The sequence below is a fragment of the Somniosus microcephalus genome, chromosome 11 (genome assembly GCF_052327205.1).
Source record: "Somniosus microcephalus isolate GS21.2 chromosome 11, FLI_Smic_1.0, whole genome shotgun sequence".
NCBI classification, from domain to species: Eukaryota; Metazoa; Chordata; class Chondrichthyes; order Squaliformes; family Somniosidae; genus Somniosus; species Somniosus microcephalus.
Window position 1 is genome coordinate 169,936,131 of NC_140997.1, and position 23,443 is coordinate 169,959,573.

Here is a 23,443-nt window from a genome sequence, read left to right on the forward strand (position 1 = left end):
AATAATTGGTAGAAGGATTAGAGGGGTATTGAGGAGAACTTTTTTCACCCAGAGGGTGGTGGGGGTCTAAAACTCACTGCCTGAAAGGGTGGAAGAGGCAGAAATCCTCATCACATTTAAAAATTACTTGGATATGCACTTGAGATGCCGTAACCTACAAGGCTATGGACCAAGAGCTGGAAAGTGGGATTAGGGTGGATAGCTATTTTTTGACCGATGCAGACACGATGGGCCAAATGACCTCCTTCTGTGCCGTAAATTTCTATAATTCTATGATTATGTGTTGTACCTGAATTAAAATGACAGCTATCAAACTAAAACAAAACAGAATTGCTTCATCTTTGTAATAATTGTATATGAGAGCATTTTGTTGTGTTTAAAAATGGAAGTTCTCCTATGCTGCTGGATGCAAAGGTTATTTAAAGATTTGACCATTGAGTTTTACTGCTTTATTTAGCAGTACAATTTCGAAAAACGTAATAACCAAAAATGTAGAATGGAATTGCAAATTACTAAGGGCAATGATGGAAACTGCTTTTTGAAGGAGATATTTAGATTACCCATTATTGGACACAACCAGTAGAACAGAAAATCCAAAGGTCTTTCTAACCATATACTGTAAGACAAATTGATGAATTAAGTTGTAAGAGGAAATATATTCATTAAACCAGTAGAAATTATGGGGGAGAAATTCAGTTGGTAGCACCAGCCGCTAGCGCCTTAAGAGAGCGATAAGTGGGGCGCGAAGCGGCTAGCACCCGGGCGCGGCGCGACCTGTGCCTCTCGCGAAATTGAGCAGACATTTAGCGGCGGCGCAAAACCGCAACGCCTGCTCAGCTGCGCGCGCAGATCCTGACGTCATTTCATGGTGCAACGCCCTTGGTGCGCCCCGAACTGGAACTTCAGTGGTGCCCCCCTTCTTTCTGCCTGGCGCTCCCAGCGACTGGTTGAGTGGAATGGTTCCCAGTCGCTGTGGGGCTGGGGGGGCGCTATTTAAAGGGGGCTCTTCCTGGCTTCTTAGTGGTAGCCATTTTTGGACCACTCCTTCTGTGTGAGAGAGAGAGAGATTTGCAGAGAGACAAAGGGAGAGAGCTTTCTGCATTGACTCAGCGCTCGCACAGGTACTTCTGGCTTCAGCCCAGAGCTTTGCAGTTGGATTGATTTTTCAGTGCCATAGCCTTGAGTGGCCACATATTATGGGGGCTGCAATGGGTGGAAACGTTGGGTTTCTCCATTGCATTGAGAGGGCTCAGAGATACCGAGAGAGAGTGCCAATCATGGCCAGACGGAGGAGGGGCAACAGGCATCGGCACAGGAGGCCTTACCCTCCCACGGTATACCGCCAGCAGTTCTCATACCTCAACATGTCTGAGGAGCAGTGTATTCGGAGGCTTTGATTCAGAAGGGAGGTGGTAACTGAGCTCTGCCACCTGCTTCAGACAGATCTGCAGCCTCAGCTGAGGAGCAGGACGTTTCTGTCGGTGGCAGTGAAGGTGACAGTGGCTCTCAACTTCTATGCCACCGACTCCTTCCAAGCCTCTACTGGGGACATTGCCAATGTCTCCCAGTTCGCGGTGCATTGCTGCATCGCCAAGTCATGAATGCCCTCTTCAAAAGGAGAAGTCAGTACATTTCCTTCCCCATGACCCCGGACAAGCAGAAAGAGCACGCAATGGGATTTGCAAGAATAGCGGGCTTCCCCATGGTCCAGGGTGCCATTGACTGCACGCATGTGGCTTTGCGGGCGCCTCTAGAGAATGCCGAGGATTACCGCAACCAGAAGGGGTTCCATTCGTTGAACATGCAGTTGGTGTGTGACCACAGACAGCTGATACTAGCTGTCAATGCCCGCTTTCCAGGCATCAGCCACGACGCCTTCATCCTGCGCCAGACTTCTGTGACAGACCTTTTCGAAGCCCTGGCTCACCCAGGAGGTCGGCTTCTCAGGGACAAGGGCTATCCTTTGTGCACCTGGCTGATGACCCCGCTCCGTGCGCCCAGCACCCCTGCTGAAGAACGATACAATGACAGCCATCAAGCGACCAGGAACATCATTGAACACACAATCGGCGTGCTAAAGCAACGGTTCCGCTGTCTGGATCATTCCGGGGGAGCCCTTCAGTACTCGCCTGAGCGAGTCTCCCATTTCATTGTAGTGTACTGCATGCTGCACAACCTGGCTATCCTCAGGACTCAGCCACTGCCAGCAGACATTGGAGGACTACCAGAGGAGGAGGAGGAGGAGGAGGAGGAGCACCAAGACGGGAAGGAGGCACAAAGTGCAAGGGCCGTCCATCAACGGCTTATTGCAAGTCGGTTCTAGGCCCCCTCTGAGTGAATGGCTTGTGCCATTGAAAGAACAAGAATGGAACTGGGCCGCAAACCCTGAGCCGGTCAAGGCAACAAATAGTTCAAAGAGCAAACATGCACAATCTGAATAAAGACAATTATTTATTTAACAAACTCTGTGCCCTTCCTGCATGACAAACAAATACAGAGAAACCCCCAAAAAAACAGTCAGACACATAACTGGCTCTCACAACCTGGAGACAATGAACAAAAGACTTAACGAAAAATGACCATGATCCTCGGCCTTCACTAAAAAAAATCACAGCATTTTGCCACACCTCCTACTTTTTGGCCTGCGAAGGTGATCTGCCTCACTTGCGAGATTGGCCCCTTCCCACCCTGCAGCTCCTCCGCAATGGGACCCCAGTGGCTGCAGCAAGGCTGGGGGAAGGCTGCTGAATGTCAGATAGTGAGTCAGCAGATGCCCTTGGGGGACGGCCTGGACCAGCTCTGGGCCTGGAGAGCCCGGCTGCTGACTGCTCCAACTCTGCATGGGCGGCAGCAGTCTGTCCTACGGGTGGTGGCAGCTGCAGTGGAGGAGTGACAGTGTTGGCAGCAGGAATGCTGCCATCCTGACAGAGCACAGGCACTCCCTGGTTGGACGACACACTGGCACTCGCACGGGGCAGCACTGAAGCATGCGCAGCAATCTGCTGAAGCACAGACGGCTGGCCTGCTGCGGCGCGGCGAGGGCCCTGACGAATCCTGCCTGATCCAGCGAGGGTGGCAGCAGTTAGTGCTCGTGTGGCCCTGATCTGTGTCTGCATCAGACCAGCCAGTGACTGCATGGCACGACTAAGCACTTGCGTGGAAGCCGCCTGTGCTGCACCGAAGTCCTGCAGACTCCTTGCCTGTGCTGCACCGAAGTCCTGCAGACTCCTTGCCTGTGCTGCCCCAAATTCCTGTACACTCCTTGCCAGTGACTCTATGGAGTCAGGCATCCTTGCCACTGCAGCCATGAGCTCAGTGTGCCTGTGCTCCGCCTGGGCGCCCATTTCAGCGAGGAGCCGCACCTCCTCTGCGCTCACTGTAGCAGGACTGGAGGCCACACTCTCCCTCCGGGGAGAAGGCCGCTGAGCTTCCCTCCCCCCTCCGCGTTGCTGCAGCCCGCTGGGCCCTGGAGCTTCACCCTCCTCAGACCCTTCCCCCCTGCTCCCCTCCAGGGAAGACGTGTCCCCATTATAGCCATGGGCTGCCTCGGCTGAGGGTGGCACTGATGGTCCGGCTTCCTCTTCCTCCTCCTCACCTTCCGAATCACTCACAGTGGCAGCTTGAGGGCCCGCCTCCTCAGCTGGCGAATCAGCATCTGAAAGCAGGGAGGTACAAGAGTTGCTTTAGCGTGAGGACAGGGCGGAAGCAAGGGAGGCATGAATGCTGCAATACACTGCATTGGTTTGATAGTGGCAAAGGATGCTGGTGTGAGGCACAAGTGGAAGGAGAGAGGTCAAAAAGGTGATGAACTTACCATTGCTGTCCAGAACGGGGTCGGCATCTCTAGTGGCGACGGGGCCAATCATCCGGCCTGCCATAATCCGTTCCACTCGCTGCTCCAGATCGCTGAGGTCCGTTGCTGCTGCCTCCTATTGTGCGCCAGCTTGCCCTGCAAGAGAAAGGACGGGCTCTCAGTACAGTGTGAAGCCCTGATCTTGGCTGCACTGCCTCCCATGGTGGAATAGCCCTTACAGTGTGAAGCCCTGATCTTGGCTGCACTGCCTCCCATGGTGGAATAGCCCTTACAGTGTGAAGCCCTGATCTTGGCTGCACTGCCTCCCATGGTCGAATAGCCCTTACAGTGTGTAAAGTGCTGAATGTGCATGTAAGTTTCATGAGAGGCCCATAGGTGTTGGATGAGGGCTGGGCATTGGGGCTTTCAGGACCCTTTGGCCATAAAGTGAGGTGCACATGCAGGGATGAAGAGGATACTGGAAAGGGTACTCACCCTGACAACCCGAGTGAGGTCGTTGAACTTCTTCCTGCATTGTGTCGGGGTCCTAGGTACCACGCTGCTGAAGGTCACTCTGTGTGCCACCTCCCTCCAAGCTTTTCGATATTCGTTGGGCAGCGGCCTCCTGCCACTGTCCGGAAAGAGGATAGGTCGCCTGCGCTCCACTGCGCCAACCAGAACCTTCAGGGCCCCCTCACTGAACCGCTGCACTCGCTCCCTGGCCCTCTCCATGGTCGTAGGCGTTGCAATGTCGCAGCAGGTCTGTCCAGGCCGAGAATCAGGGCTCCAATGTGCAGGGCGTGGCTGCAAGCCAAATCGACACTCCCCCTTTAAGAGGTGACCGGCGCCAGCGTGTATGCCTGCAATCGCTAACTGGCCGCACCTGCGCTGCGCCCGCCCTCGGTGGTAGCGCCTCGCCTCTCCAGCTTACCGCCTTAGGATAGTCATGCAGCGCCTGATTTAGCGCACCAACAACCTCTTGGGGCGAAGCAACTCAATTTCGCTGAAGGTGGCGATAATTTGCGCCGGGTGCTAAATTTAGCGCACGCTCGACTATCGCGCCCCAAACATGGCAATACTGAATTTCTAGGCCTATATTTTTAAGCCAAGAAAAAACAATAGTATGTTTTAAAGCTGAAGTATTTAAAAGCAATAATAAAGCAGCTTAGTTCTGGCTTAAAAGCCGCAGAAATACGTCTAATGTAATTAACTTGTTGAAATAATTACATTTTAAGGAGCTTGTATCATGTTACAAAAGTGTCTTGAGAGACAAATTCCATGAGGCCTGATCTGGGCTGTCCAATCTGACCGTTATCATTTGAGTTCAAAGTAATTTTTGTGGTAACAATATATTAAAGCTATTTAAAAACATTGTGAATATGAAAAATATGTTGGACAATAATCACACTCCCTGATGGTCTCAACAAAGTTGTCATCATACAAGATGCTTTTGTATGGCTATCGTACAATTATAAAGCTCCTTTAAGAAAACATGAAAGGATTCCTACCTAAGCTGCTCTGCCGATCTACATCATTGTGTATTCTTGTGTCTGCTAACAACCTTAATGTATTACTCATGTCTGTTTAATAGAGAAAAGTGTCAGATTAATAGAAAGGAAAAAAACAGAATTGACATACTGCTCAATTGAGAAGCTACAAGAATGTAATTTTACAATTTTGTTCAACTTGCATTGTCTTTTATTCTGCCATGTAATCCCCAGTACAACAATTAAAAGTAGTCACAAGAGGAAATTATTATGCTGATCCACAGCATAGCAACAAGGAATGAGGAACATATGAGAAGTATAAATGATATTGATTCAGTAAGCAGCCAGAAGTCATTGCAAACAGGCGTGCAACAAAATTTCCTCTGGTTCCTCTGTGGCACCACAGGTGTGACAGGGCAGGGCTCCTCGCCACCTGTTAGTTGCACCTCTGATCCCATCACAATCCCATTTTCCAGGGTCACAGCCATATATCAGGCTGGCACCTGTGCCATTTGCAGATCAGCTGGGGTGCCCCCCTCATCAATGAAACTAGCTTTTTAAATGTGAACTGTTGCCCCTGTGGCCCTTAGCAATGCTGGACAGCAGAGAGGCAAAGATGTCCCCTGCACCTAGGATACAAACGGTGGAAATTACATCATATAACATAATTCCACCCATTTGGGAGTGGATGCAATGTGTACTTGCACCCAAATCTACTTAAAATTTTAGCAGGCAGAAAAGTAGTGGTTGCGGGGGGCGGTTACTGCGTCCTGTCCCCAAATTCTATCCAGATTTTGCTCATTTTACAAAGTCAGGGTCCCCAACATATAGCCCCATGATGTCTAAACGCTAGGGAATTCATAAGGATAAAAGAAACTGGAAATGTGAAAAAGCCAGTTGGATCAATACAATGGCCCAGAAATTCGGGTCGAGGGCTTCCCGCGGGTGTAAGCCCCCGACCTGCACTTACCTTGCACGCCGGCCATTGAGCTGTGGGCCCGCGTGGAATTCTGATCCTGGGCCTCCTCCAACTGCGCGCAGTGCTTGCGTATCCCAGGGGCGCAGTTAGTTCGATGCGTCCCCTGGGATCACGTGGGCCATGGGGAGCCAATCGGAGCAGGGAATGCTTCATTCATAAGTTTGACAGGAAGGGCTGTCAAACTTATAAATACTACAAGCCCCAAAACATCACTAAATCTTCAAATAATTTTTTTTTTAAATCTCATTTTTTAAATAAAGTATAAATTACATGAAATAAATATTTTAAACAATAATTTAAAATTTTTGAGAAAAAAAATTATTTTCTAACAGGGCTAAAAATAAACTTACCTTCCTTTAAAGTATTTAAAAATAATAAACCTGTGGAAAAAATGTTTTAATTTTAATTAATTCGCCACTTACCTTGTAAAAAACAGGCCTTGCGCCTGCTTTTTATATGTGTAACTTCTGGAGACTTACCCTCCCTGGAAAACCTACAAAAAGAACGTAAGTTCGATGCACACGCGCAGCCTCCCCCGCGCACGCGTTCGACCTCTGAACCCCTTCGTTCAGGGGAACGGAAGTGCCGGTTTCCCGCGCATGCGCAGTGCATGCAGGAAACCGGCACTTCCGTTGGGCCTATGGGTGAGTACCCCGTGCGTACTCACCCGTGGAGACCCAAATTTCTGGGCCAATATGTTGCATCAGTGAATTGTGCAGAGAGGTCTAATCCAGAGTTATGCCGCAAATCACCGGTGCAGAAGTACCCTTATATAACAACAGTGACTGCACTTCAAGTCCATTCATGTATTTGACTGCAATGGCACGTTACGGAGAGTGTGATAAAATGCTAAATTCAAGTAATTTTATTATTAATATTACTACAACCGTAATCCTAGGAATCAACAAGTCATTCACGTGTTTAAAGTTCATTTTCTACTCTCCCATTTGATCTAATTTGACCTGAAGCAATTGCTTTTAACTTTTTTTCATTATTTGGATCTCAAAAAATTGCAGTTGTGGTTTTATGTACATGCAACACCTCCCTCTCGAGTTTTTTTTTTATGTACTAGTCCATCTTCTATGGCATTGCACATTGGGAATTAAGATCAAGTGAAGTGTAGTCTTCAGGTGAAGCTGGTTGCACAATAATTGAACTAGAGCATTCAGATGTAATTCAGTCCCTATTTTAAAGTTATACGTTCCATCCTTACTTTTATATTTCCACTATGAATTCTGACATCCAGATTTATAATGGAAACTGCCTACGTAAACTTGTTGTGCTGTAATTATAGCCTTCTATCATGCCATATAGACATGGAACAGGCTGACTTTGTCTTTGATGGAGTATTCCTCTGTGCTGCTGCTGCCCTGAGGGGAAGCAGCCTCTGAAGAACAAACACCAGCTTCGCCACTGGTACTAGAAACAGAATTCTGATTACCACAATCAGTGGGGGAATGAACCTGACAAATCAGAAATATCTTCCAATCTCTTGGCAAGAGCCAACCAAATATCGTTCAGTCTCTGAGCTTTCCCAGCCATTTGCTGCACACTTTGGGTGAGGCCATGGAGAACCTTCATATGTGACATTTCTGTTGCTCTACTATCATTCTTCTTCATAACAGGACTCCTGAAATCATCATCCATTTTGTTCTGCAGTCAGGGGCTGACATGTCTTATGTCTCAACTACATCAGACTGCACTTCTTCTTCTGCATCCTCCGGGATAGTCAAGTCTGGAGATGACAGAGGCATGGATGAGGGTTTCGGCAGAAGATAGGCTGAGGCAGGGGTGGAGGCAGATGATGTTACGGATGTGGAAGTAGGCGGTCTTCTGATAGAGAAGATATGGAGTCAAAATCTCAGCTCGGAGTCACATTGGACAGAGAGTTTGCAAATAATCGGCTTCAATGTGAGATTGTGGCTGGGGGGAGGGGGATGGAATCGGTGGCGAGGGTACAGAATTTGTGGCAGGAGTCAAAGATAATGTCAGCTGACATGGGGTGCCAGGAAAGCAAGGCTAGACAGTCGGGACTTTGAAAATGCAACATGGGGAGTGTTTATTCCATAGGCTGACGCAGAAGGAAGTAGGATTGGAAGGGGATAGGGGAATGTGGGTGGTGAGGGATACAAGGAAGTTATCGGAGATGGCCTTGTCTATAATTGAGACGATGGGAGTAGAGAAGCTACTTGAGATGACAAGGCCGTGAATATGGGTAAGAACCTTTTCATGGAGTAAGAGGTTAAGGGAAGACAGGAAGACAGTGAAATCAGAGGAGGAAAGGCAAGGGGAGCTGAGATTCAGATTCAAATCACCGAGGATGGGAAGCCGCTCTGTACAGAAGCTAAGGGCGGACAGGAGGAAGGATATCCAGGTGAGAAACTCGGGATGGAGCTCAGGAGAGCAGTAGAGAATGAGGATTTTAAAGAAGAGGTGAGAGGGGTGGAACATGGTGAGGTGCTCAAAAGAGGAGAAGGTAGCAGAGGAATAGGGGGAGAGACCAAGGTGCGATTTGGTGATCAGGGCCAAAATGGTTTGGGCAGGGCAGATGACAGAAAGTATAGACAGGCGGGGAGGCTTCAGTAAGGTGCAAGGTATCGCCACCCATGAGCCAAGTTTTAGTCAAACCCATATTATAAATATAGTTTTACTAGTCACGAGTACAAAACAATAAGAACAGCAGTTAAATATGTTTTTCTTCTGAATAAATAGAAAACACCAATCTTTTCTTTGATATACTCTCTACATATTATTATGGCACACTGTCGAGATGTTGCTTAACTGCATGTTTTGAATTCCATGAAAAAACAAATTAAATTGAACCTAATCTGTTGCTACTAATTACACCCATTCCATTTTGAACTACAATAAGCCGTTTATCATTATTACTAAAGCTGCTTGGCTAGCTAATCATACAGGCCGTGAACTGGACACCTTGAGGAGAAGATCAAACCACAATCTCGCCGATAGCAACTTTAGTTTTAATCTCCAAAGGGGAGCTCTGCTCTTTCTTCTTTTATCTTGGTTTCTTTCTGGAGATGTGAATGTCTATCCTAGAGGCAAAAGCTGATTTGTGACATTCTCAAACACGTCACCCAGAATTAGACATTGCACCAACGCACTGATTTTAAACCTGTGGCATCCAACTTTGGCACCTCCAGCTCTGGTTTGTTTGTGTGTTTACAAACCACAGACAAATGAATAAAAACCATTGTTACAGACATTGAAACAACTATGGTTTTGTTATTTTATTGGATTTCTTTCCATTTAAGACTTGTTCCCTACATCCTGCTGCATGCCTCCCTTTATTTTATCAGCTTTTATTTGTATCTCCCATGACCTCTACCAGCTAGAAGGACAAAGGCAGCAGGCGCATGGGAACACCACCACCTCCAATTCCCCCTCCAAGTCACACACCATCCTGACTTGGAATTATATTATCGTTCCTTCATCGTTGTTGGGTCAAAATCCTGGAACTCCCCCCCTAACAGCACTGTGGGAGTACCTTCACCAGACGAACTGCAGCGGTTCAAGAAGGCGGCTCACCACCACCTTCTCAAGGGCAATTAGGGATGGGCAATAAATGCTGGCTTTGCCAGCAATGCCCACATCCCATGAACAAATAAAAAAAACTAGAGAAACAGTAGAATGCTTTCACATACAATCTCACTAATGGTCTAGTTTAAGATCATCAACTATCCAAAGCATATATTATTTGATTAATTAGAGAGACAGATCCTCATTTTATTTTAAATAGCAATAACTATTCTATTTGTTTTCTTGCATTCCACTTAGGGGTTGGTGTTTAGGAAAATGCAAAATGATGCTTTAGTAGGTTGGGTGTAAGGAAGTGGCCAGATCTGAGGAGAGAGAATGGGTGTGGGAGGGCACAGATCACTGAACTCACTGCCTCTTTACAAGCCTCAAAACTAACCATCCAAAGCTAAGTGCACCTTTGCAGAATTTAGTCATTTACAAGGCTAACTTATTAACATGATGCACAAGTAATATAGCATTTTGAAAAATTTGATTAACTCGGATATTTTTCAAATTATGAATATTTGCATTTCAAATAAGATGAATTGCTCTTGTTCGGATATTGTCTAATTATATATTCTCGTTAATAATGTATGGCACAATACTCCATCATTGTACACCAAGGAATATCCATGATTTCAATTGTTTTCTTTACAGCAATCTAATTATACTTTATTAATGCAAGGTCATTAAAAATAAGGTCATTCTTAGTACTATGTGAACTTACTGCAAATTTGGAGAATTGTATTTTGTCAGTCACTTTCCCCATATTTAAAGTAAAAGCAGCATCTCACTCTTCCCTGCACTGGGTTCTTAACAAGACATCTTTTCACATTAAAAATAAATGGGTGTTTCTGTCCAGTCTACTAAAGCTATGCTAAAGGTTTATGCTGTATCTAATCAGTAATCATTTGGGCATTGTGGGCATGTTTGAATTATGCTGCAGTGCTCTGAATATACCAGTAAAAGTTATTTTAATTTTTGGCTAACCATAGTGGTCATACTGTAATTGCAAGCTACTCGTGTTTCCAGTTTGGTTCGCACAATCCAGAACAAAGCACAAAGAGAAAGCTTTCTCTCACAGCAACATAGACAGCCTGGTGGCTAGAAATCACATTTTGTAAGCAAGCTGTGCACAGGGTCGTAGGTTCAAATTCTGATTGAGATTACACTTGCGTTGTCGACAACAACGCTGCTCACAACCCCATTTGAAACTTTCCATCAAATCCCCATCACATCAGGATTTTCTTCTTGGAAGTCGATAAAAGCAAAGCTGGACAAAATAGCGATCTGGATTTATTCAGCTTTTACCCGGTCATTGTACAAGGCAACAATTATTGAGGGGCATTAGCAGCATTTTAGGGAGTTTTTGGGGTTGCTCCAGGAACCGAGCTACCATCTCAAGCCTGCTCCAGAATTCTGTTCTGCCACCACTGTAATGATGACTGTGGCACACTTGTGTTGTATCAGAACTTTTACAAGGAGCTTTTTGCATTTCTTTTAAATATATAAATTAGTTAAGTCATATGGCATGACATTGTGAGGAGTCTTGCAAGTCTTCTATCAACAAACTTCTGACTTGCTTTTGACCTAACCAAGGGTATTAAATAATTTTTTTTTTTAAAGTAAATTTGGTGCTCATTAAAATTTGTGGAGTTAGCAAGGAATGTAATTTTCCCTCCTTGCAAGGACAGCGTGCCATTTTAAAGCAAGCCTTGGTTATGTTTCAGTTGCTAATTCACAGCGAGCAAATCAGCACGCATGATCAGCTGTGTCTTCTTGCGTCATTCTCTGTCTGTTGAGCACACTCCTGCAGTGCATAAGAAAATAGGGCAACTACAGTCAGTAGGAAGGAGACACTGGGGTCAGACAGGGCTTTGATCCTCAACTGACAGATTAGATCAGCTGGCAGATTGCTGTGTCTCTGCAGCTGATCAGAGCGTGTGTGTAGAACTTTTAGAGCATATATATATATCCTGATAAACTTTGGGGATTGTTTCAGTGTGTCATGAAACAAGGGCAACAGAGAAGTTGATTTTGTTTTAAATTTGCATCTTCCCTTTTATGAATATGAAGTTTGTATGTTGACTTTTTCCAAAGTATATAGACAAATTACTACTTTTATTTTGTAAACACAGATAAAACATGAATATTTCGGTATGTCAGCATCAGTACATCAGCAAGGGCAAGCAAAGTTGGCAACTTAGAAGAAATAATGAGCAACTTTAAATTATGTTTTCATAAAGTAGGATATTCGGTCTGTGATATTTTAGAATCTATTTTTTCAGAAATCTTCTGTGTGCTTCTGCCTGTATCATTAATTCACTGGAATAATTATCCAATTTATGTTTTTTTTTTTCTCTCTCTGACTTTCTTTCCTCCTCTCCTGACTCTTTGGTGATAAGGTTCCACAGTGAGTAAGGCAGCAGTGCCCTCCTGTACCTCACCCAAGTGACTATTTATTTGTGGGCCTTGACGGGGACAGTTGGCAGACTGTTCAATGATGCATTACAGCGAAGCCTGACCCTATCCTCACCCAACATGCACACGTGCACTTCCAGTAGATGTCCCTGGGTAACAATCAGTTGGGTGAAACCTGGCTAATTTCTTTTCTCCCTTCCAAGCTCAAGGGCTCTGAGTCCAATTTTGGTACCCATAACACTGTCCCAGCTGAAATCAGCTTAATCCGCACATACCTGGGGTACCTCTGGCCTGTATGTCTCAGCAACTGAGTGGATAAACTTGCTGATGCATCAGAAGAGCCATCACCAGGTTTTATTTATGTCTCTGGTGTTGCATTTTCTCCGGGATAAAAGTCTCTTGGGGAAATAAATGCTAGGTTTAGCATGGGGTACTCCATGAGGTACTCCTAATAATTTAATTCCATAGGCAAATGAATCCACGCAGTGAAGATTGTAGGTCACTTCCCCTTTTAAGCTTTTTTATCCTCACAATCGACCTATGAGCCACTTGCATCGCCCATACTGCAAGTAAGGTCTTGTCTAACATTCACATGTCAGGTCTTTGACGGCTTGGCTAAAGTAAACATCAATAAAAATGATAAATCTCCAAACTCCATATTGATGCAGGTATGTTAGTGTAGTGATTATGATACTGAACCTGTAATCCAGAGAGCTGGACTAATATTCCAGAGAATGAGAGTTCAAATCCCACCCTTGCAATTGGAGAATTTGAATTCAGCTTAAAAAATCTGGAAATAAAAAACTGTTGTCTGTCAGATTGTTGTAAAACCCAACTGGTTTACTAATGTTCTTTTTGGAAGGAATTCTGCCATCCTTACCTGGTCTGGCCTATATGTGACTCCAATCCCATACTGTGGTTGACTGTTAACTGCCCATAGAGCAACTAGGGATGGGCAAGAAATGCTGGCCTTGCCAAAGAATGAATAAAAAAACCTCTTCAGGTCAGAGAGAGAAAAGAGGCAGTGTTTATTATCAACACTACTGGGTTGGACCTGATTTCTGATTGGTCCCCTTGGAGGGCAAGACACACCCAACAGTTTGGCTAGAATGTGTCATTTGATCCTGCCTGCTGTAGAGCAGTCTGCAATGTGTTCACTTGCTCAGTGTGTGAGAAGGGATTCACTCAGTTATCTAACCTACTGATACACCAGTGAGATCACACTAGGGAGAGGTCCTTCACCTGCTCAGTGTGTGAGAAGGGATTCACTAATTCATCATGATTCACGTCTAACAGAGGGGTGAGAATGTGATCCGTCTTCCCATCTGGATCACATCCCCTCTCCTTAGACCTGGATCATGTTCTTCCCCCATCGTCACTGTTTTCTCTGTACTTCACGCCCACCCCTCCTCACCCCTGCCAAGTTCCTGACCATCTCCCCCCAAGTTCCTGACCTCCCCCTCCAAGCTCCTCTCCTCTTCCCCCCCTCCGATTCTCTCTCCTCTCCTCTCCCCCCTCCGATCCCCTCTCTTCTCCCCCCCCCCCCCTCCAATCACTTGACCTTCTCCACAGGAGCTGAAGAAAGCGTGGTTGAGGCCAGGCGCATGCACATTTGGAACATCCGGTGCACATGCGCAGCTGCAACTTCGAGTGTGCATGCACGGTTCCGGTGACGGAGGGATGGTGTTTATGCTCCGCCCCCCATACGGTGCGCGTGCGCAGACGGATGCAGAAGACCCCGTGCAAATATTCACAGTGGAGAAAAGAGAAGTTTGAATGAAGGGCATTATGTCTGGAGGATAAGCTGTAATCAAGATTTACTTGGCTCATCTACCTTCAATATTGTCCAACATTTTTCCTCTTATTCAAGTGATAGTTGAAACTTTTTTACATATAATAGCAGTGGCAGAAGGCACAATCTCAGGACCAGCAACTTGAACTGAAGTTTCAGTCAGTGCTTTGAAGATGGTCAATACATCGGGGCTTAAAACCTCATAAAGATACCCAGACATTAGGGGGCATCTTTAATTCAACATCAGATTATGCCAACTGTGCTTCAAGATTTTTAACAAGACCCTTACAGAAGACCCTAGTGCCTTTTCACTTGATTGAGTTGACATAAAAATGCACTAATTTTGTGCTCCCAGTGAGGAGCCATCCTTGAAGGGAGTATGGATCGGAAATGGGGTTCGATGTTATAATGCCCATTTTCTAATCCACACTCCCTTCGAAAACAGCTTCATACTTGTTGGACTGATCCTTTGAAGCCTTGAAAGTCATGTATTTCCTTTTATAAATTCCATGATTTGCTGTCTTGGTTACAACAATCCCAGTCAATATCAGGCCTGAATAGGTGTCTTCGGGTTCTCCTTGGCTTAGCCCTATATGCTTAGCTCATATCATCTTTCAACATTGCTGCTGATTCACCTCATATTGCCTTTGATGCAGGATGAGGTGAATCAATTATGTATTATGAACGCGTACTTAAGTTTTTGATACTTCTGCAACATCAAAGTTCTGCTGTCTATAGTACCATGTTGGCCTTGTTATTTTATTTTCTTCTTTTTCTTTATATTTGAGAGTTATTCGCACCTACATTTTGTAGCTATTGCTAAGGAACTCAAAAATTCCAAAAATAAAGAAAAAATACACACAAGAAGTCTCCCTTTCCGTGAATGTGCAACCTACTGCTCCCAGCACTCAATGGAAATGCACAGTATTCAAAAATGTAACTCCACGAAAACAAATGCATTTTCAATTAATGTTTTTGGAATGGAAATGTAATCACTTCACCTTTACTCATTATAGACTGGTACCAGGTGTCATCCGAGCGAGGTTAAAAAAAAATCTCAAAGCTATATAATAAAGCAAATAGTAAATCCATCAAAATAACCACTTGATCTTAGCCGCAATCAGAGTAAACATAGTTGTGCAGTACAATTACTTGTTCACAAGACCTATCACCATTCAACTCAGAAACTGGGGTGTCAGACTTGCTAGCTTGTAGGTCTTGGGTTGTAAATTACCTTTTCTCCTCAGTTAATTAACACCCTGTTCCTAGTTAGTAATGAAAGTTTCTTCTGGAAGCTTGCATTAATATCTATTAAGCTACTCGGCAGGTTGACAGATGTTTCCTAAAATATTATTTGATTTCAGTAAGTCAATTAAAAAAAAAAATTATGTCATCAGAATTAAAATGAGCAAGTATATCACTTAGTGACCCAGCTTGGGCAACCTTTGGACCCTTTAATAAAGGTTACCAGCTTCAATCTTGTCTTTCAAGTACACGACTAGAAGGGCTTGTTCAAATCTGCAGCTCTTCTGTTTAAGTGCTACAAACAATTTTCCATGTTTCTCCCTGTCTCATCTACAATCCTGCACCAGTTTGCTGACCTACGTATACAATGTGCCTGTGCCCTTTGCCATTTGACTCCTTACATGAGTTTTAATTTCTAATTGAGATAGATTAAATACACATTTTGGCATGTTCAAAAATTCAGTGTCAAAGATGGGTAGGAACCCATATTTAAGATCCCTAATTGAAGCACGTATCTGTATTGTGATAATCTCTTGATCGGCAGCCGACGTGTCTCAATTTTTTCCAGTTGCCCTTTTATTTTTAGTAAGACTTCTCCATTATGGTGTCACGTGTTTTAATCGAGAAGACCTTTTTTTAACTAGAGTTTGAAGGTGGGCTATTGATCGCAACTTCAAATTCCAGGCTTGGTCAAGATTTCAACTAACCTTTTCTTATGGGGTGAGCTTCACCAATTCCTTATCAAGACCGGATCACCCAATTATTATGTGCAACAGGAGAACTCTCCAGGCAGCTTATCCAAGAGAAATGCACCTCCTGTTGGCCAATCATATAGTACTGATATTGAGGATAAAGAAGGCCATGTGCTACTCTGTCATGTTCTGGTGAGATGAATAGTGGATGAAGTAGAACACAAAAATGAGGAATAAATATAAATTTTAGAAATGCATTGCAGCTTTTTTTGTGTCGTTTAAATAATGAACTCAGTGGTTAGTTCCTCCAATGTTTTAATCGGTTAACACCGTGATTAGCTGAATCATACAGACCAGTAAAGTCCCAGACACAATCCCTGGTCTGTACTAAAATAGTTGATCTGAGCTTGTGCCATGCTCGTGGTTCTATAATTAGCCTCAATGCCCCAGTTTAAAGGGAAAATCGTCTCGAGATCCTTCTCCTTATTTCAATTGAATGATCCCTGCAGGATCAGACTCTACTGTGATGCTATTTGTGGTCAACTAGAATGCTGACACTCACTGTCTAAGCACGCACATAAAGAATGGTCATTTGGTGGAGATACTGGGCTGGTAGAGGGCAATTAGTGTCCGAGCAGCTTTACCCAGCATGGGGGCAACGCCTCAGAAGAACTGTATCCTACCATGTTCCTCTATCATTATTTAAGAGTGTACATTGTTACAGTTGAATTGATTTTCCAGTTTTCCTCTGCTGTACATTTTTTTAATGCGAACAGAAAATCTGTATTCTACATGACCCAAAAGTTTAAATAAACAGAAAGTCTTCTAAATATTGTATTTATTTTGACTACTGACATAAATTATTAAGGAGCAGCCCATACACCAGATGGTTTGTACATAAAACCTTCACTGTTTAGTGTCTGTACCTCTTGTATTTCTCCCCTTGCAGACCTGTCAGCTCTATGCATCCTTCTGCAGCTGGGGCAGCAGGCTGATCTGGGATGTAGACATCTGAATGACGTCTCATTTTCACTCCCCTGAGATGGAACGCCTCATTCCTATGTCTCATGGCCTATCCCAGACTGACAAAATTCACTCAAGTGAGGCAGGAGGAGCTGAGTGACAAGCAGCTCTGGGACAAACTCATGACCTTTTGGTTGGGGGGTCAAGCACTCAGCTGTTCGAACTCCCAGATTCCCAGATTTCCCAGTATAGCTGTGTTCATTTCTGTTCTTGGGTTTTCTTGCATTTCACTTTTAATGATTAGACAGTTTTTTTTAATTGTTTCAGAACTCACCTGCTATGATGCAGCCTATTAAAGTAGTAATCTTTGTGTCAGTTTGGCATCCAGTCAGCGTATATTAGGAAGTTAATTACGTTCATTAGAGCTGTGTACTGGGAGAAGTAAATGAACGACTGAGTACACAGGCAAAATTGTGTGGCTGTTGCCTTGGTGAGGTGACCATTGTTCAGAAACAAAAGTTCTTCGTGGGTGAATTCCATCTCCAGTGAAGCCACTGAAGTTTCATTTCAGTCATTTCCAGCTCAGGGTTGTGTAAATATATTTTAAGTAAAATATACCAGTTTTCTGAAACCTCTTACATGAAGCATGTTGAGCACCAAACTTCCTTCTAAGAAATTAACTATCATATTGTTAACGATAAATTTTAAATTGGTTTAAAATTGTCTCAAAACAACTGTAGCTCAGCACAGTAGAAAATCATCTTTCTGAAATGTCTAAGTTGTACATTGCAGTATTGTATGCCACTCCTTTAAAAATCTCAATAGGTTGCCTAAAGCGTAACTGATTAAAGTGTTAATTCTTGGTTGTACTTTTGAGATGAAGGATTAATTTCGATATCTGTTGTAATTCTGTCGCGAATTAAACATTTTTGTATCTCCATGGAAGGGGTTCATCTCTTAAGTTTTTGCATGCGAGTTCCTGGTGAAGGTACTGAGCAATGGCACTACCCCAAAAGGAGGGCAGGTGAATTGGCCTGTTCTGTTCATGCAGATCCAGTGAGCAGCACTGGCGTCGAGCAGATTGCTGGGTGATGATTTGAAGGTTGTAATCTAATCTCAGGATGCAGATGATGATTTCAAACTCTGCTTGGAGTTCATTCCATCAACTGAACTTTTTGATTAGATTACTGTCCTTTGTTTACTGCAGGGTATCTATTCTTTCTCATTTGTTTGTGACTTGGTATGTGGAAGATAAACTAAATTCAAAGAATAAAGAAAGCCACATCAAAAGAAGTTTTATTTAACTTTACACATTTACACATGCTGAATATGTACTGTTAACTAGCATTGGTTGAAGTTTACCGAGTTAGAATAGATTGTTGTGTTCTGTATCAGAACTATCGGATGAGATAAGATGGTGACATCTCCGCTGAGTACTGTAACAATTCTTACAATAATCCTCTTATACTAAATAACATAAATATTACTGTAAGCACCATGGGTTATGATTCCCTCTGTCTGTTATGTTTAATGAAGTAATAAACCTGTTCTTTATAATGGGGTTTACGATTACATAACACAGAAGAAATCTTCCCCCATATGATTTTCTGGTAACGGGAATGTCAAATGAATGTTGTTGTACTCCATCTGCAGTGTCACGCACTTGATATTAATCCTCAGTGGCTGTAACCAGAAATGTGAGTGCAGTACATAGAGTCATAGAGTTATACAGCACAGAAAGAAGCCCTTCGGCCCATCGTGTCCGCACCGGCCATCAAGCCCTGTCTATTCTAATCCCATTTTCCAGCACTTGGTCCATAGCCTTGTATGCTATGGTGTTTCAAGTGCTCATCTAAATGCTTCTTGAATGTTGTGAGGGTTCCTGCCTCTACCACCCTTTCAGGCAGTGAGTTCCAGATTCCAACCACCCTCTGGGTGAAAAAGTTTTTCCTCAAATCCCCTCTAAACCTCCTGCCTCTTATCTTGAAACTATGCCCCCTGGTTATTGACCTCTCTACTAAGGGGAAAAGTTCCTTTCTATCTACCCTATCTATGCCCCTCATAAGTTTGTACACCTCAATCAGGTCCCCCCTCAGCCTTCTCTGCTCCAAGGAAAACAACCCCAGCCTGTCCAGTCTCTCTTCATAGCTGAAGCGCTCCAGCCCAGGTAACATCCTGGTGAATCTCCTCTGCATCCTCTCCAATGCAATCACATCCTTCCTATAGTGTGGCAACCAGAACTGCACACAGTATTCCAGCTGTGGCCTAACTAGCGTTTTGTACAGCTCCATCATAACCTCCCTGCTTTTATATTCTATGCCTAGGCTAATGAAGGCAAGTATCCCATATGCCTTTTTAACCACCTTATCTACCTGTCCTGCTGCCTTCAGGGATCTATGTACATGCACACCAAGGTCCCTCTGATCCTCTGTCTTTCCTAGGGTCCTACCATTCATTGTGTATTCCCTTGCCTTGTTCGTCCTCCCAAAATGCATCACCTCACACTTTTCAGGGTTAAATTCCATTTGCCACTGTTGTGCCCATCTGACCATCCCGTCTATATCGTCCTGTAGCCCGAGGCTTCCCTCCTCGCTATTTAAAGTACATTGAATAACATAATTATTCAGTCAGTTGAGGATTACCTCTTTCATTACCTAAGGCTGTAATAGTAAAACAATTCTTATTACTACCTTGATAAAAGAGAGGTGATTTTATAGAGGCATATAAAATTGTTATGGGTAGGGGAAACAAAAAACAGAATAATACTTGAAATCGAACTGCAGGAGTAGAACATGGGTTCAAATTAGTAAAAGATCATTTTAGGACTGATATTCGAACATTTTGGAGATTGAGTCGTGAAGGCAAAAACTCGAGTCCTATCAGAAACAATTGGATGCTAGAATGAGGACAAGGTGTTAGGATGGATGAATCAAATGGGAAGAATGGCCTTCTTCATCCATAATTACCGTAAGATCTTGTGAGAACAAGAAGTGGCTAATGCCAAGTGGTATTGTACGTATAATACTGATGATTTGTTTAGTACTGAAATACTAAGAACTACCCAAGAGTATTGTTCTGTTCCTGGACTACTTGTGTAGATAAGCACTCATGTGTAATGTATAGTATCAAGTGTATGCTCAAAGCACATGAGGCTTATTTTATTTTTGTGTAATTCTCTTCTGTGGGAATTAATTAACTAATGCACATAGATTTAAAAAGCCTTCATATCTTTTTGTATAACTTAGTTCCTACAGTACTGGGGTCCTTTTTTCAAAGGCCAGAATCCACATGAACAATATACTTAGAGTACAGTAATTTTTGAAACGAGCAATGAGTGTGTTCCTGAGATACTGAGCTTTTTTCCCATTGCTGGTACCGATGAACTCAATTAACTGGTGGAACGGAAATTGTCAAAGCTGTGGATGAAAAGATAATGACTTTTCGATGGAATTAGATTGTGACAGTGTGACCTTGTTTATGCTCCTAAACATAAATAATTAGACTGTGTATGCATAAGCTTGTGAGTCATTATGGCCCCGATTTTCTGCCAGCCGTCAGGCGGCTTTCCAGGCGGCCGGGGGCCGAAAATCGCCGAAAGAGCAGGTCGTGACCCCCCCCCGCACCTGATTCCCCGCCCCGTCCGACTTTCGGACCGCCATTTCCCCGCGACCCGAATCAGTCCCGCCCGCCGCTGGCGGGACTGGCCGTCGGAACACTAATAAGCAATTATTACCTTGTTTAAGTCGATTTTCAGGGGCCGTTGCGATTTTGGGGCTTTCCCCACATCAAACACGCCTCTAGGGAACCCCGCTGATGAAACCTGGCGTGAAGCTTGCCGGCTTGCTTGCTGTCAGCTGCAGGTCATTCGGAAAAGCTGCGATTTAAAGGGACAGCACTTGTATGTTGAAGGACCTTGTTGCTGAAGGCTTGGGGCTACTTCTTCAAGGCTTAGGCACATCTGTGGAAGGTTGGAGCCTCACATACTTCTCCAATGTGATCTCCTGGGAAGCCCCTCTCGCCACCCTCACTCAGCGCATCCTCAGCAGAGGCATCTATGAGAAAAATGGGACGCCTTTTTTTCCTTCCCTTCTTGCCATTAGAGAATCTCCAGCAGCAGAGGCGGCAGCAGCAGAACCAGGAACAGCAGGATCAGCACCAGGAGCACCAGGCTGCTGCTCACTCACCTGAAGCTGCACAGGCCAGAAGAGGCCAGCACTTGCAAGTGGCTTGAGAGCACCTTGCTGCGCTTTAGGGGGCCATGGGGACCCATTTCTGCACTGGCAGTCCTACTCAGAAGGACTTCCATGAAGATCTGATTTCTCTGTTCAATAGATGGCCAACGCTCCTCAAGAGATGTCATTCCCTTATGAGCACTCACCATGTTTTCCGTACCCTGGCGAGTTATCTCCTCCATGGAGGTTGCCAACCTTTCCATGGTGATGCGTTCATGTGCCAATGACTCCACAAAGGCTCTGCTCATGGTCGCTATGGACTCCTCCATTCGCTCCACACTCGCAGCGACCCTGGAGACAAAACCTGCCAGAGACTCCTGCATCTGTGCATGGAGATCCATCACCTCTTCTCTTGCGGATGGACCCAGAGGCAGAGAGTCGACATGCAGCGCAGCTGAGCTGAGCTGGCAGAGTCCTGTGCCCTCCAACGAGGACTCTCCACTGCTGTCCCTGTCTCTAGAATCTGCTGAGGCTCACTTGTGAGCTGTGAAACACCAGGTGACAACACTACTCTATGTCCCGAAGGTCCCCCCGAGGTGTGAGTATCTGCGCTGGCACTGGGTGCGCTTACTTCTGATGCTGTGCCCTCAGAGGTTGGAGCTTCCTCTGAGGAGTCTGGCTGCACAGCCTCTTCCTCCTCCACAGTGATGACGGGGGCTCTGGATGGTACTGTGGGGGAGTAAAGGAAGGAATTAGAGATGTGATGCCAAGGTGACATGCACATTCGAGTTGACATCTGCTGAAACCTGCATCCATGCAGCCTTGGTCTCAGTGGGAGGCCTCTTCCTGCCTGACCTAGGGAAGAGGACCTCCCTGTGGGCCCTAACCCCATCCAATAATGCCTGCAGTGAAGCTTCATCGAATTTGGAGGCAGCTCGGGGTCTGGCACTGGCCACAGCTGCTGCAGGCTCCTCTGCCATCCTGTATGGTTCGTTTGGAAGCCTTCAGAGGATGCAGTGCTTGCTATGGACCTTGAAAGCACCACGAATGATGACATCATACTGTGGGGCTTTCTGACTAGAAGTGGACAATTAGCAAGGCTGCCCACATGCTGGGAATTAATTGGCCACTTGAGGGAAAATTGCGTGGAGCTGGCTGACACATTTTTTTGTGTGTCAGAACCCCACATTCAGGGGAATCTGACCATTTCCCACACAAGCCACAAAATCGGGCCCTATGATACTGCTACGAAGATCATTTTAGAGCCCAAGCTTTTAATACTTTAATTATATTATTGCAGGATACCAGTAATCATACCACATTTCTGGGGAATTATTCCCCATCAGTAAAGTAGCCTTGCTGTATGGTTGTTTTGGTGTCTTTTACTTGTAGCTATCTTGTTTTTTTTTTGATTAGATAATCCTGGGTTTAACATACTACAAGAGAATTCTGTAAACAGTGTAGATTTTAGCTTTCGGTGGTGATGGAAAACGGGCATTGGTGGATTGCTGCTTGTTATACACTCCACCCGATTTTCCTTTTCACTGATTTCAATGGAAAGGAAAATCAAGCGGGATATACGACAGTTGGCCAATCCGCCACAGCCCATTTTCCGCCACCGTTGAAAATTAAAAGCTGCCCTGTCTGAATCAGTCACTCAGCAATAGATCTGAATTGATCCATCAGACCCAACAAATGATGCTCAACATTTATATGGAGTTTATTTATCGCTAAGTTGATAGATTTGGATGGCAGTTTACAAAAGAAGTTCCAAAAGATTTTTTGTGCATTGAAACAACTTAAATCATCCTTAAAATTATAATTTAAAGATGGGTGGTTTAGCCATTTTTCTTCATCTCTCAGGCATGCTTTCAATCCATCCCAGCCTGATGGGATAGAACTTCATCTGTCTGAGCACTGTGGGGGTCCAACGAGAAGGATTTGAGCCAAGTCTACACATGCATAATTTGGCAGGCTTACTCTCAGAGATGAGGGGATTGGTTGTCATGGGAGAGGGAAGTGCTGCACTAATAGAATTGAGTGTTTAGCTGAGGTTGGAGCAGAGGCAACTTGTTGGGTCAGAGTTGGGAGAATGTTATTCTGCATCTAATCATGTTCTGTCTTACCCAGGCGTGCTTTTGCTGAAACTGATGCAAAAAGTGTATGTGTTCCATTCCTCGTCTAGATCACCACAGTTTGCCTCTCTCAAAAAAAGCAATAAATATTTGCAGATTTTACAGCGTGAAGAAGGAACATGTCGTTCTGAGATTCTGCATCCATCATTTCACAAGCGTTTCAGCTTTTTTGAAATGACCGAGGTTATTTTTCAAATAGTAAATCATTGGCAGCCATCTTATTAAAA

General features: G+C 44.6%; 1 protein-coding gene across 5 annotated transcripts in view; it reads left to right on the top strand.

Moving 5' to 3' along the window:
- LOC147110976 (contactin-4-like) overlaps positions 1-23,443 on the top strand; it is a 2,035,446-nt gene that overhangs the window by 2,010,138 nt on the left and 1,865 nt on the right. The window lies entirely within an intron of this gene.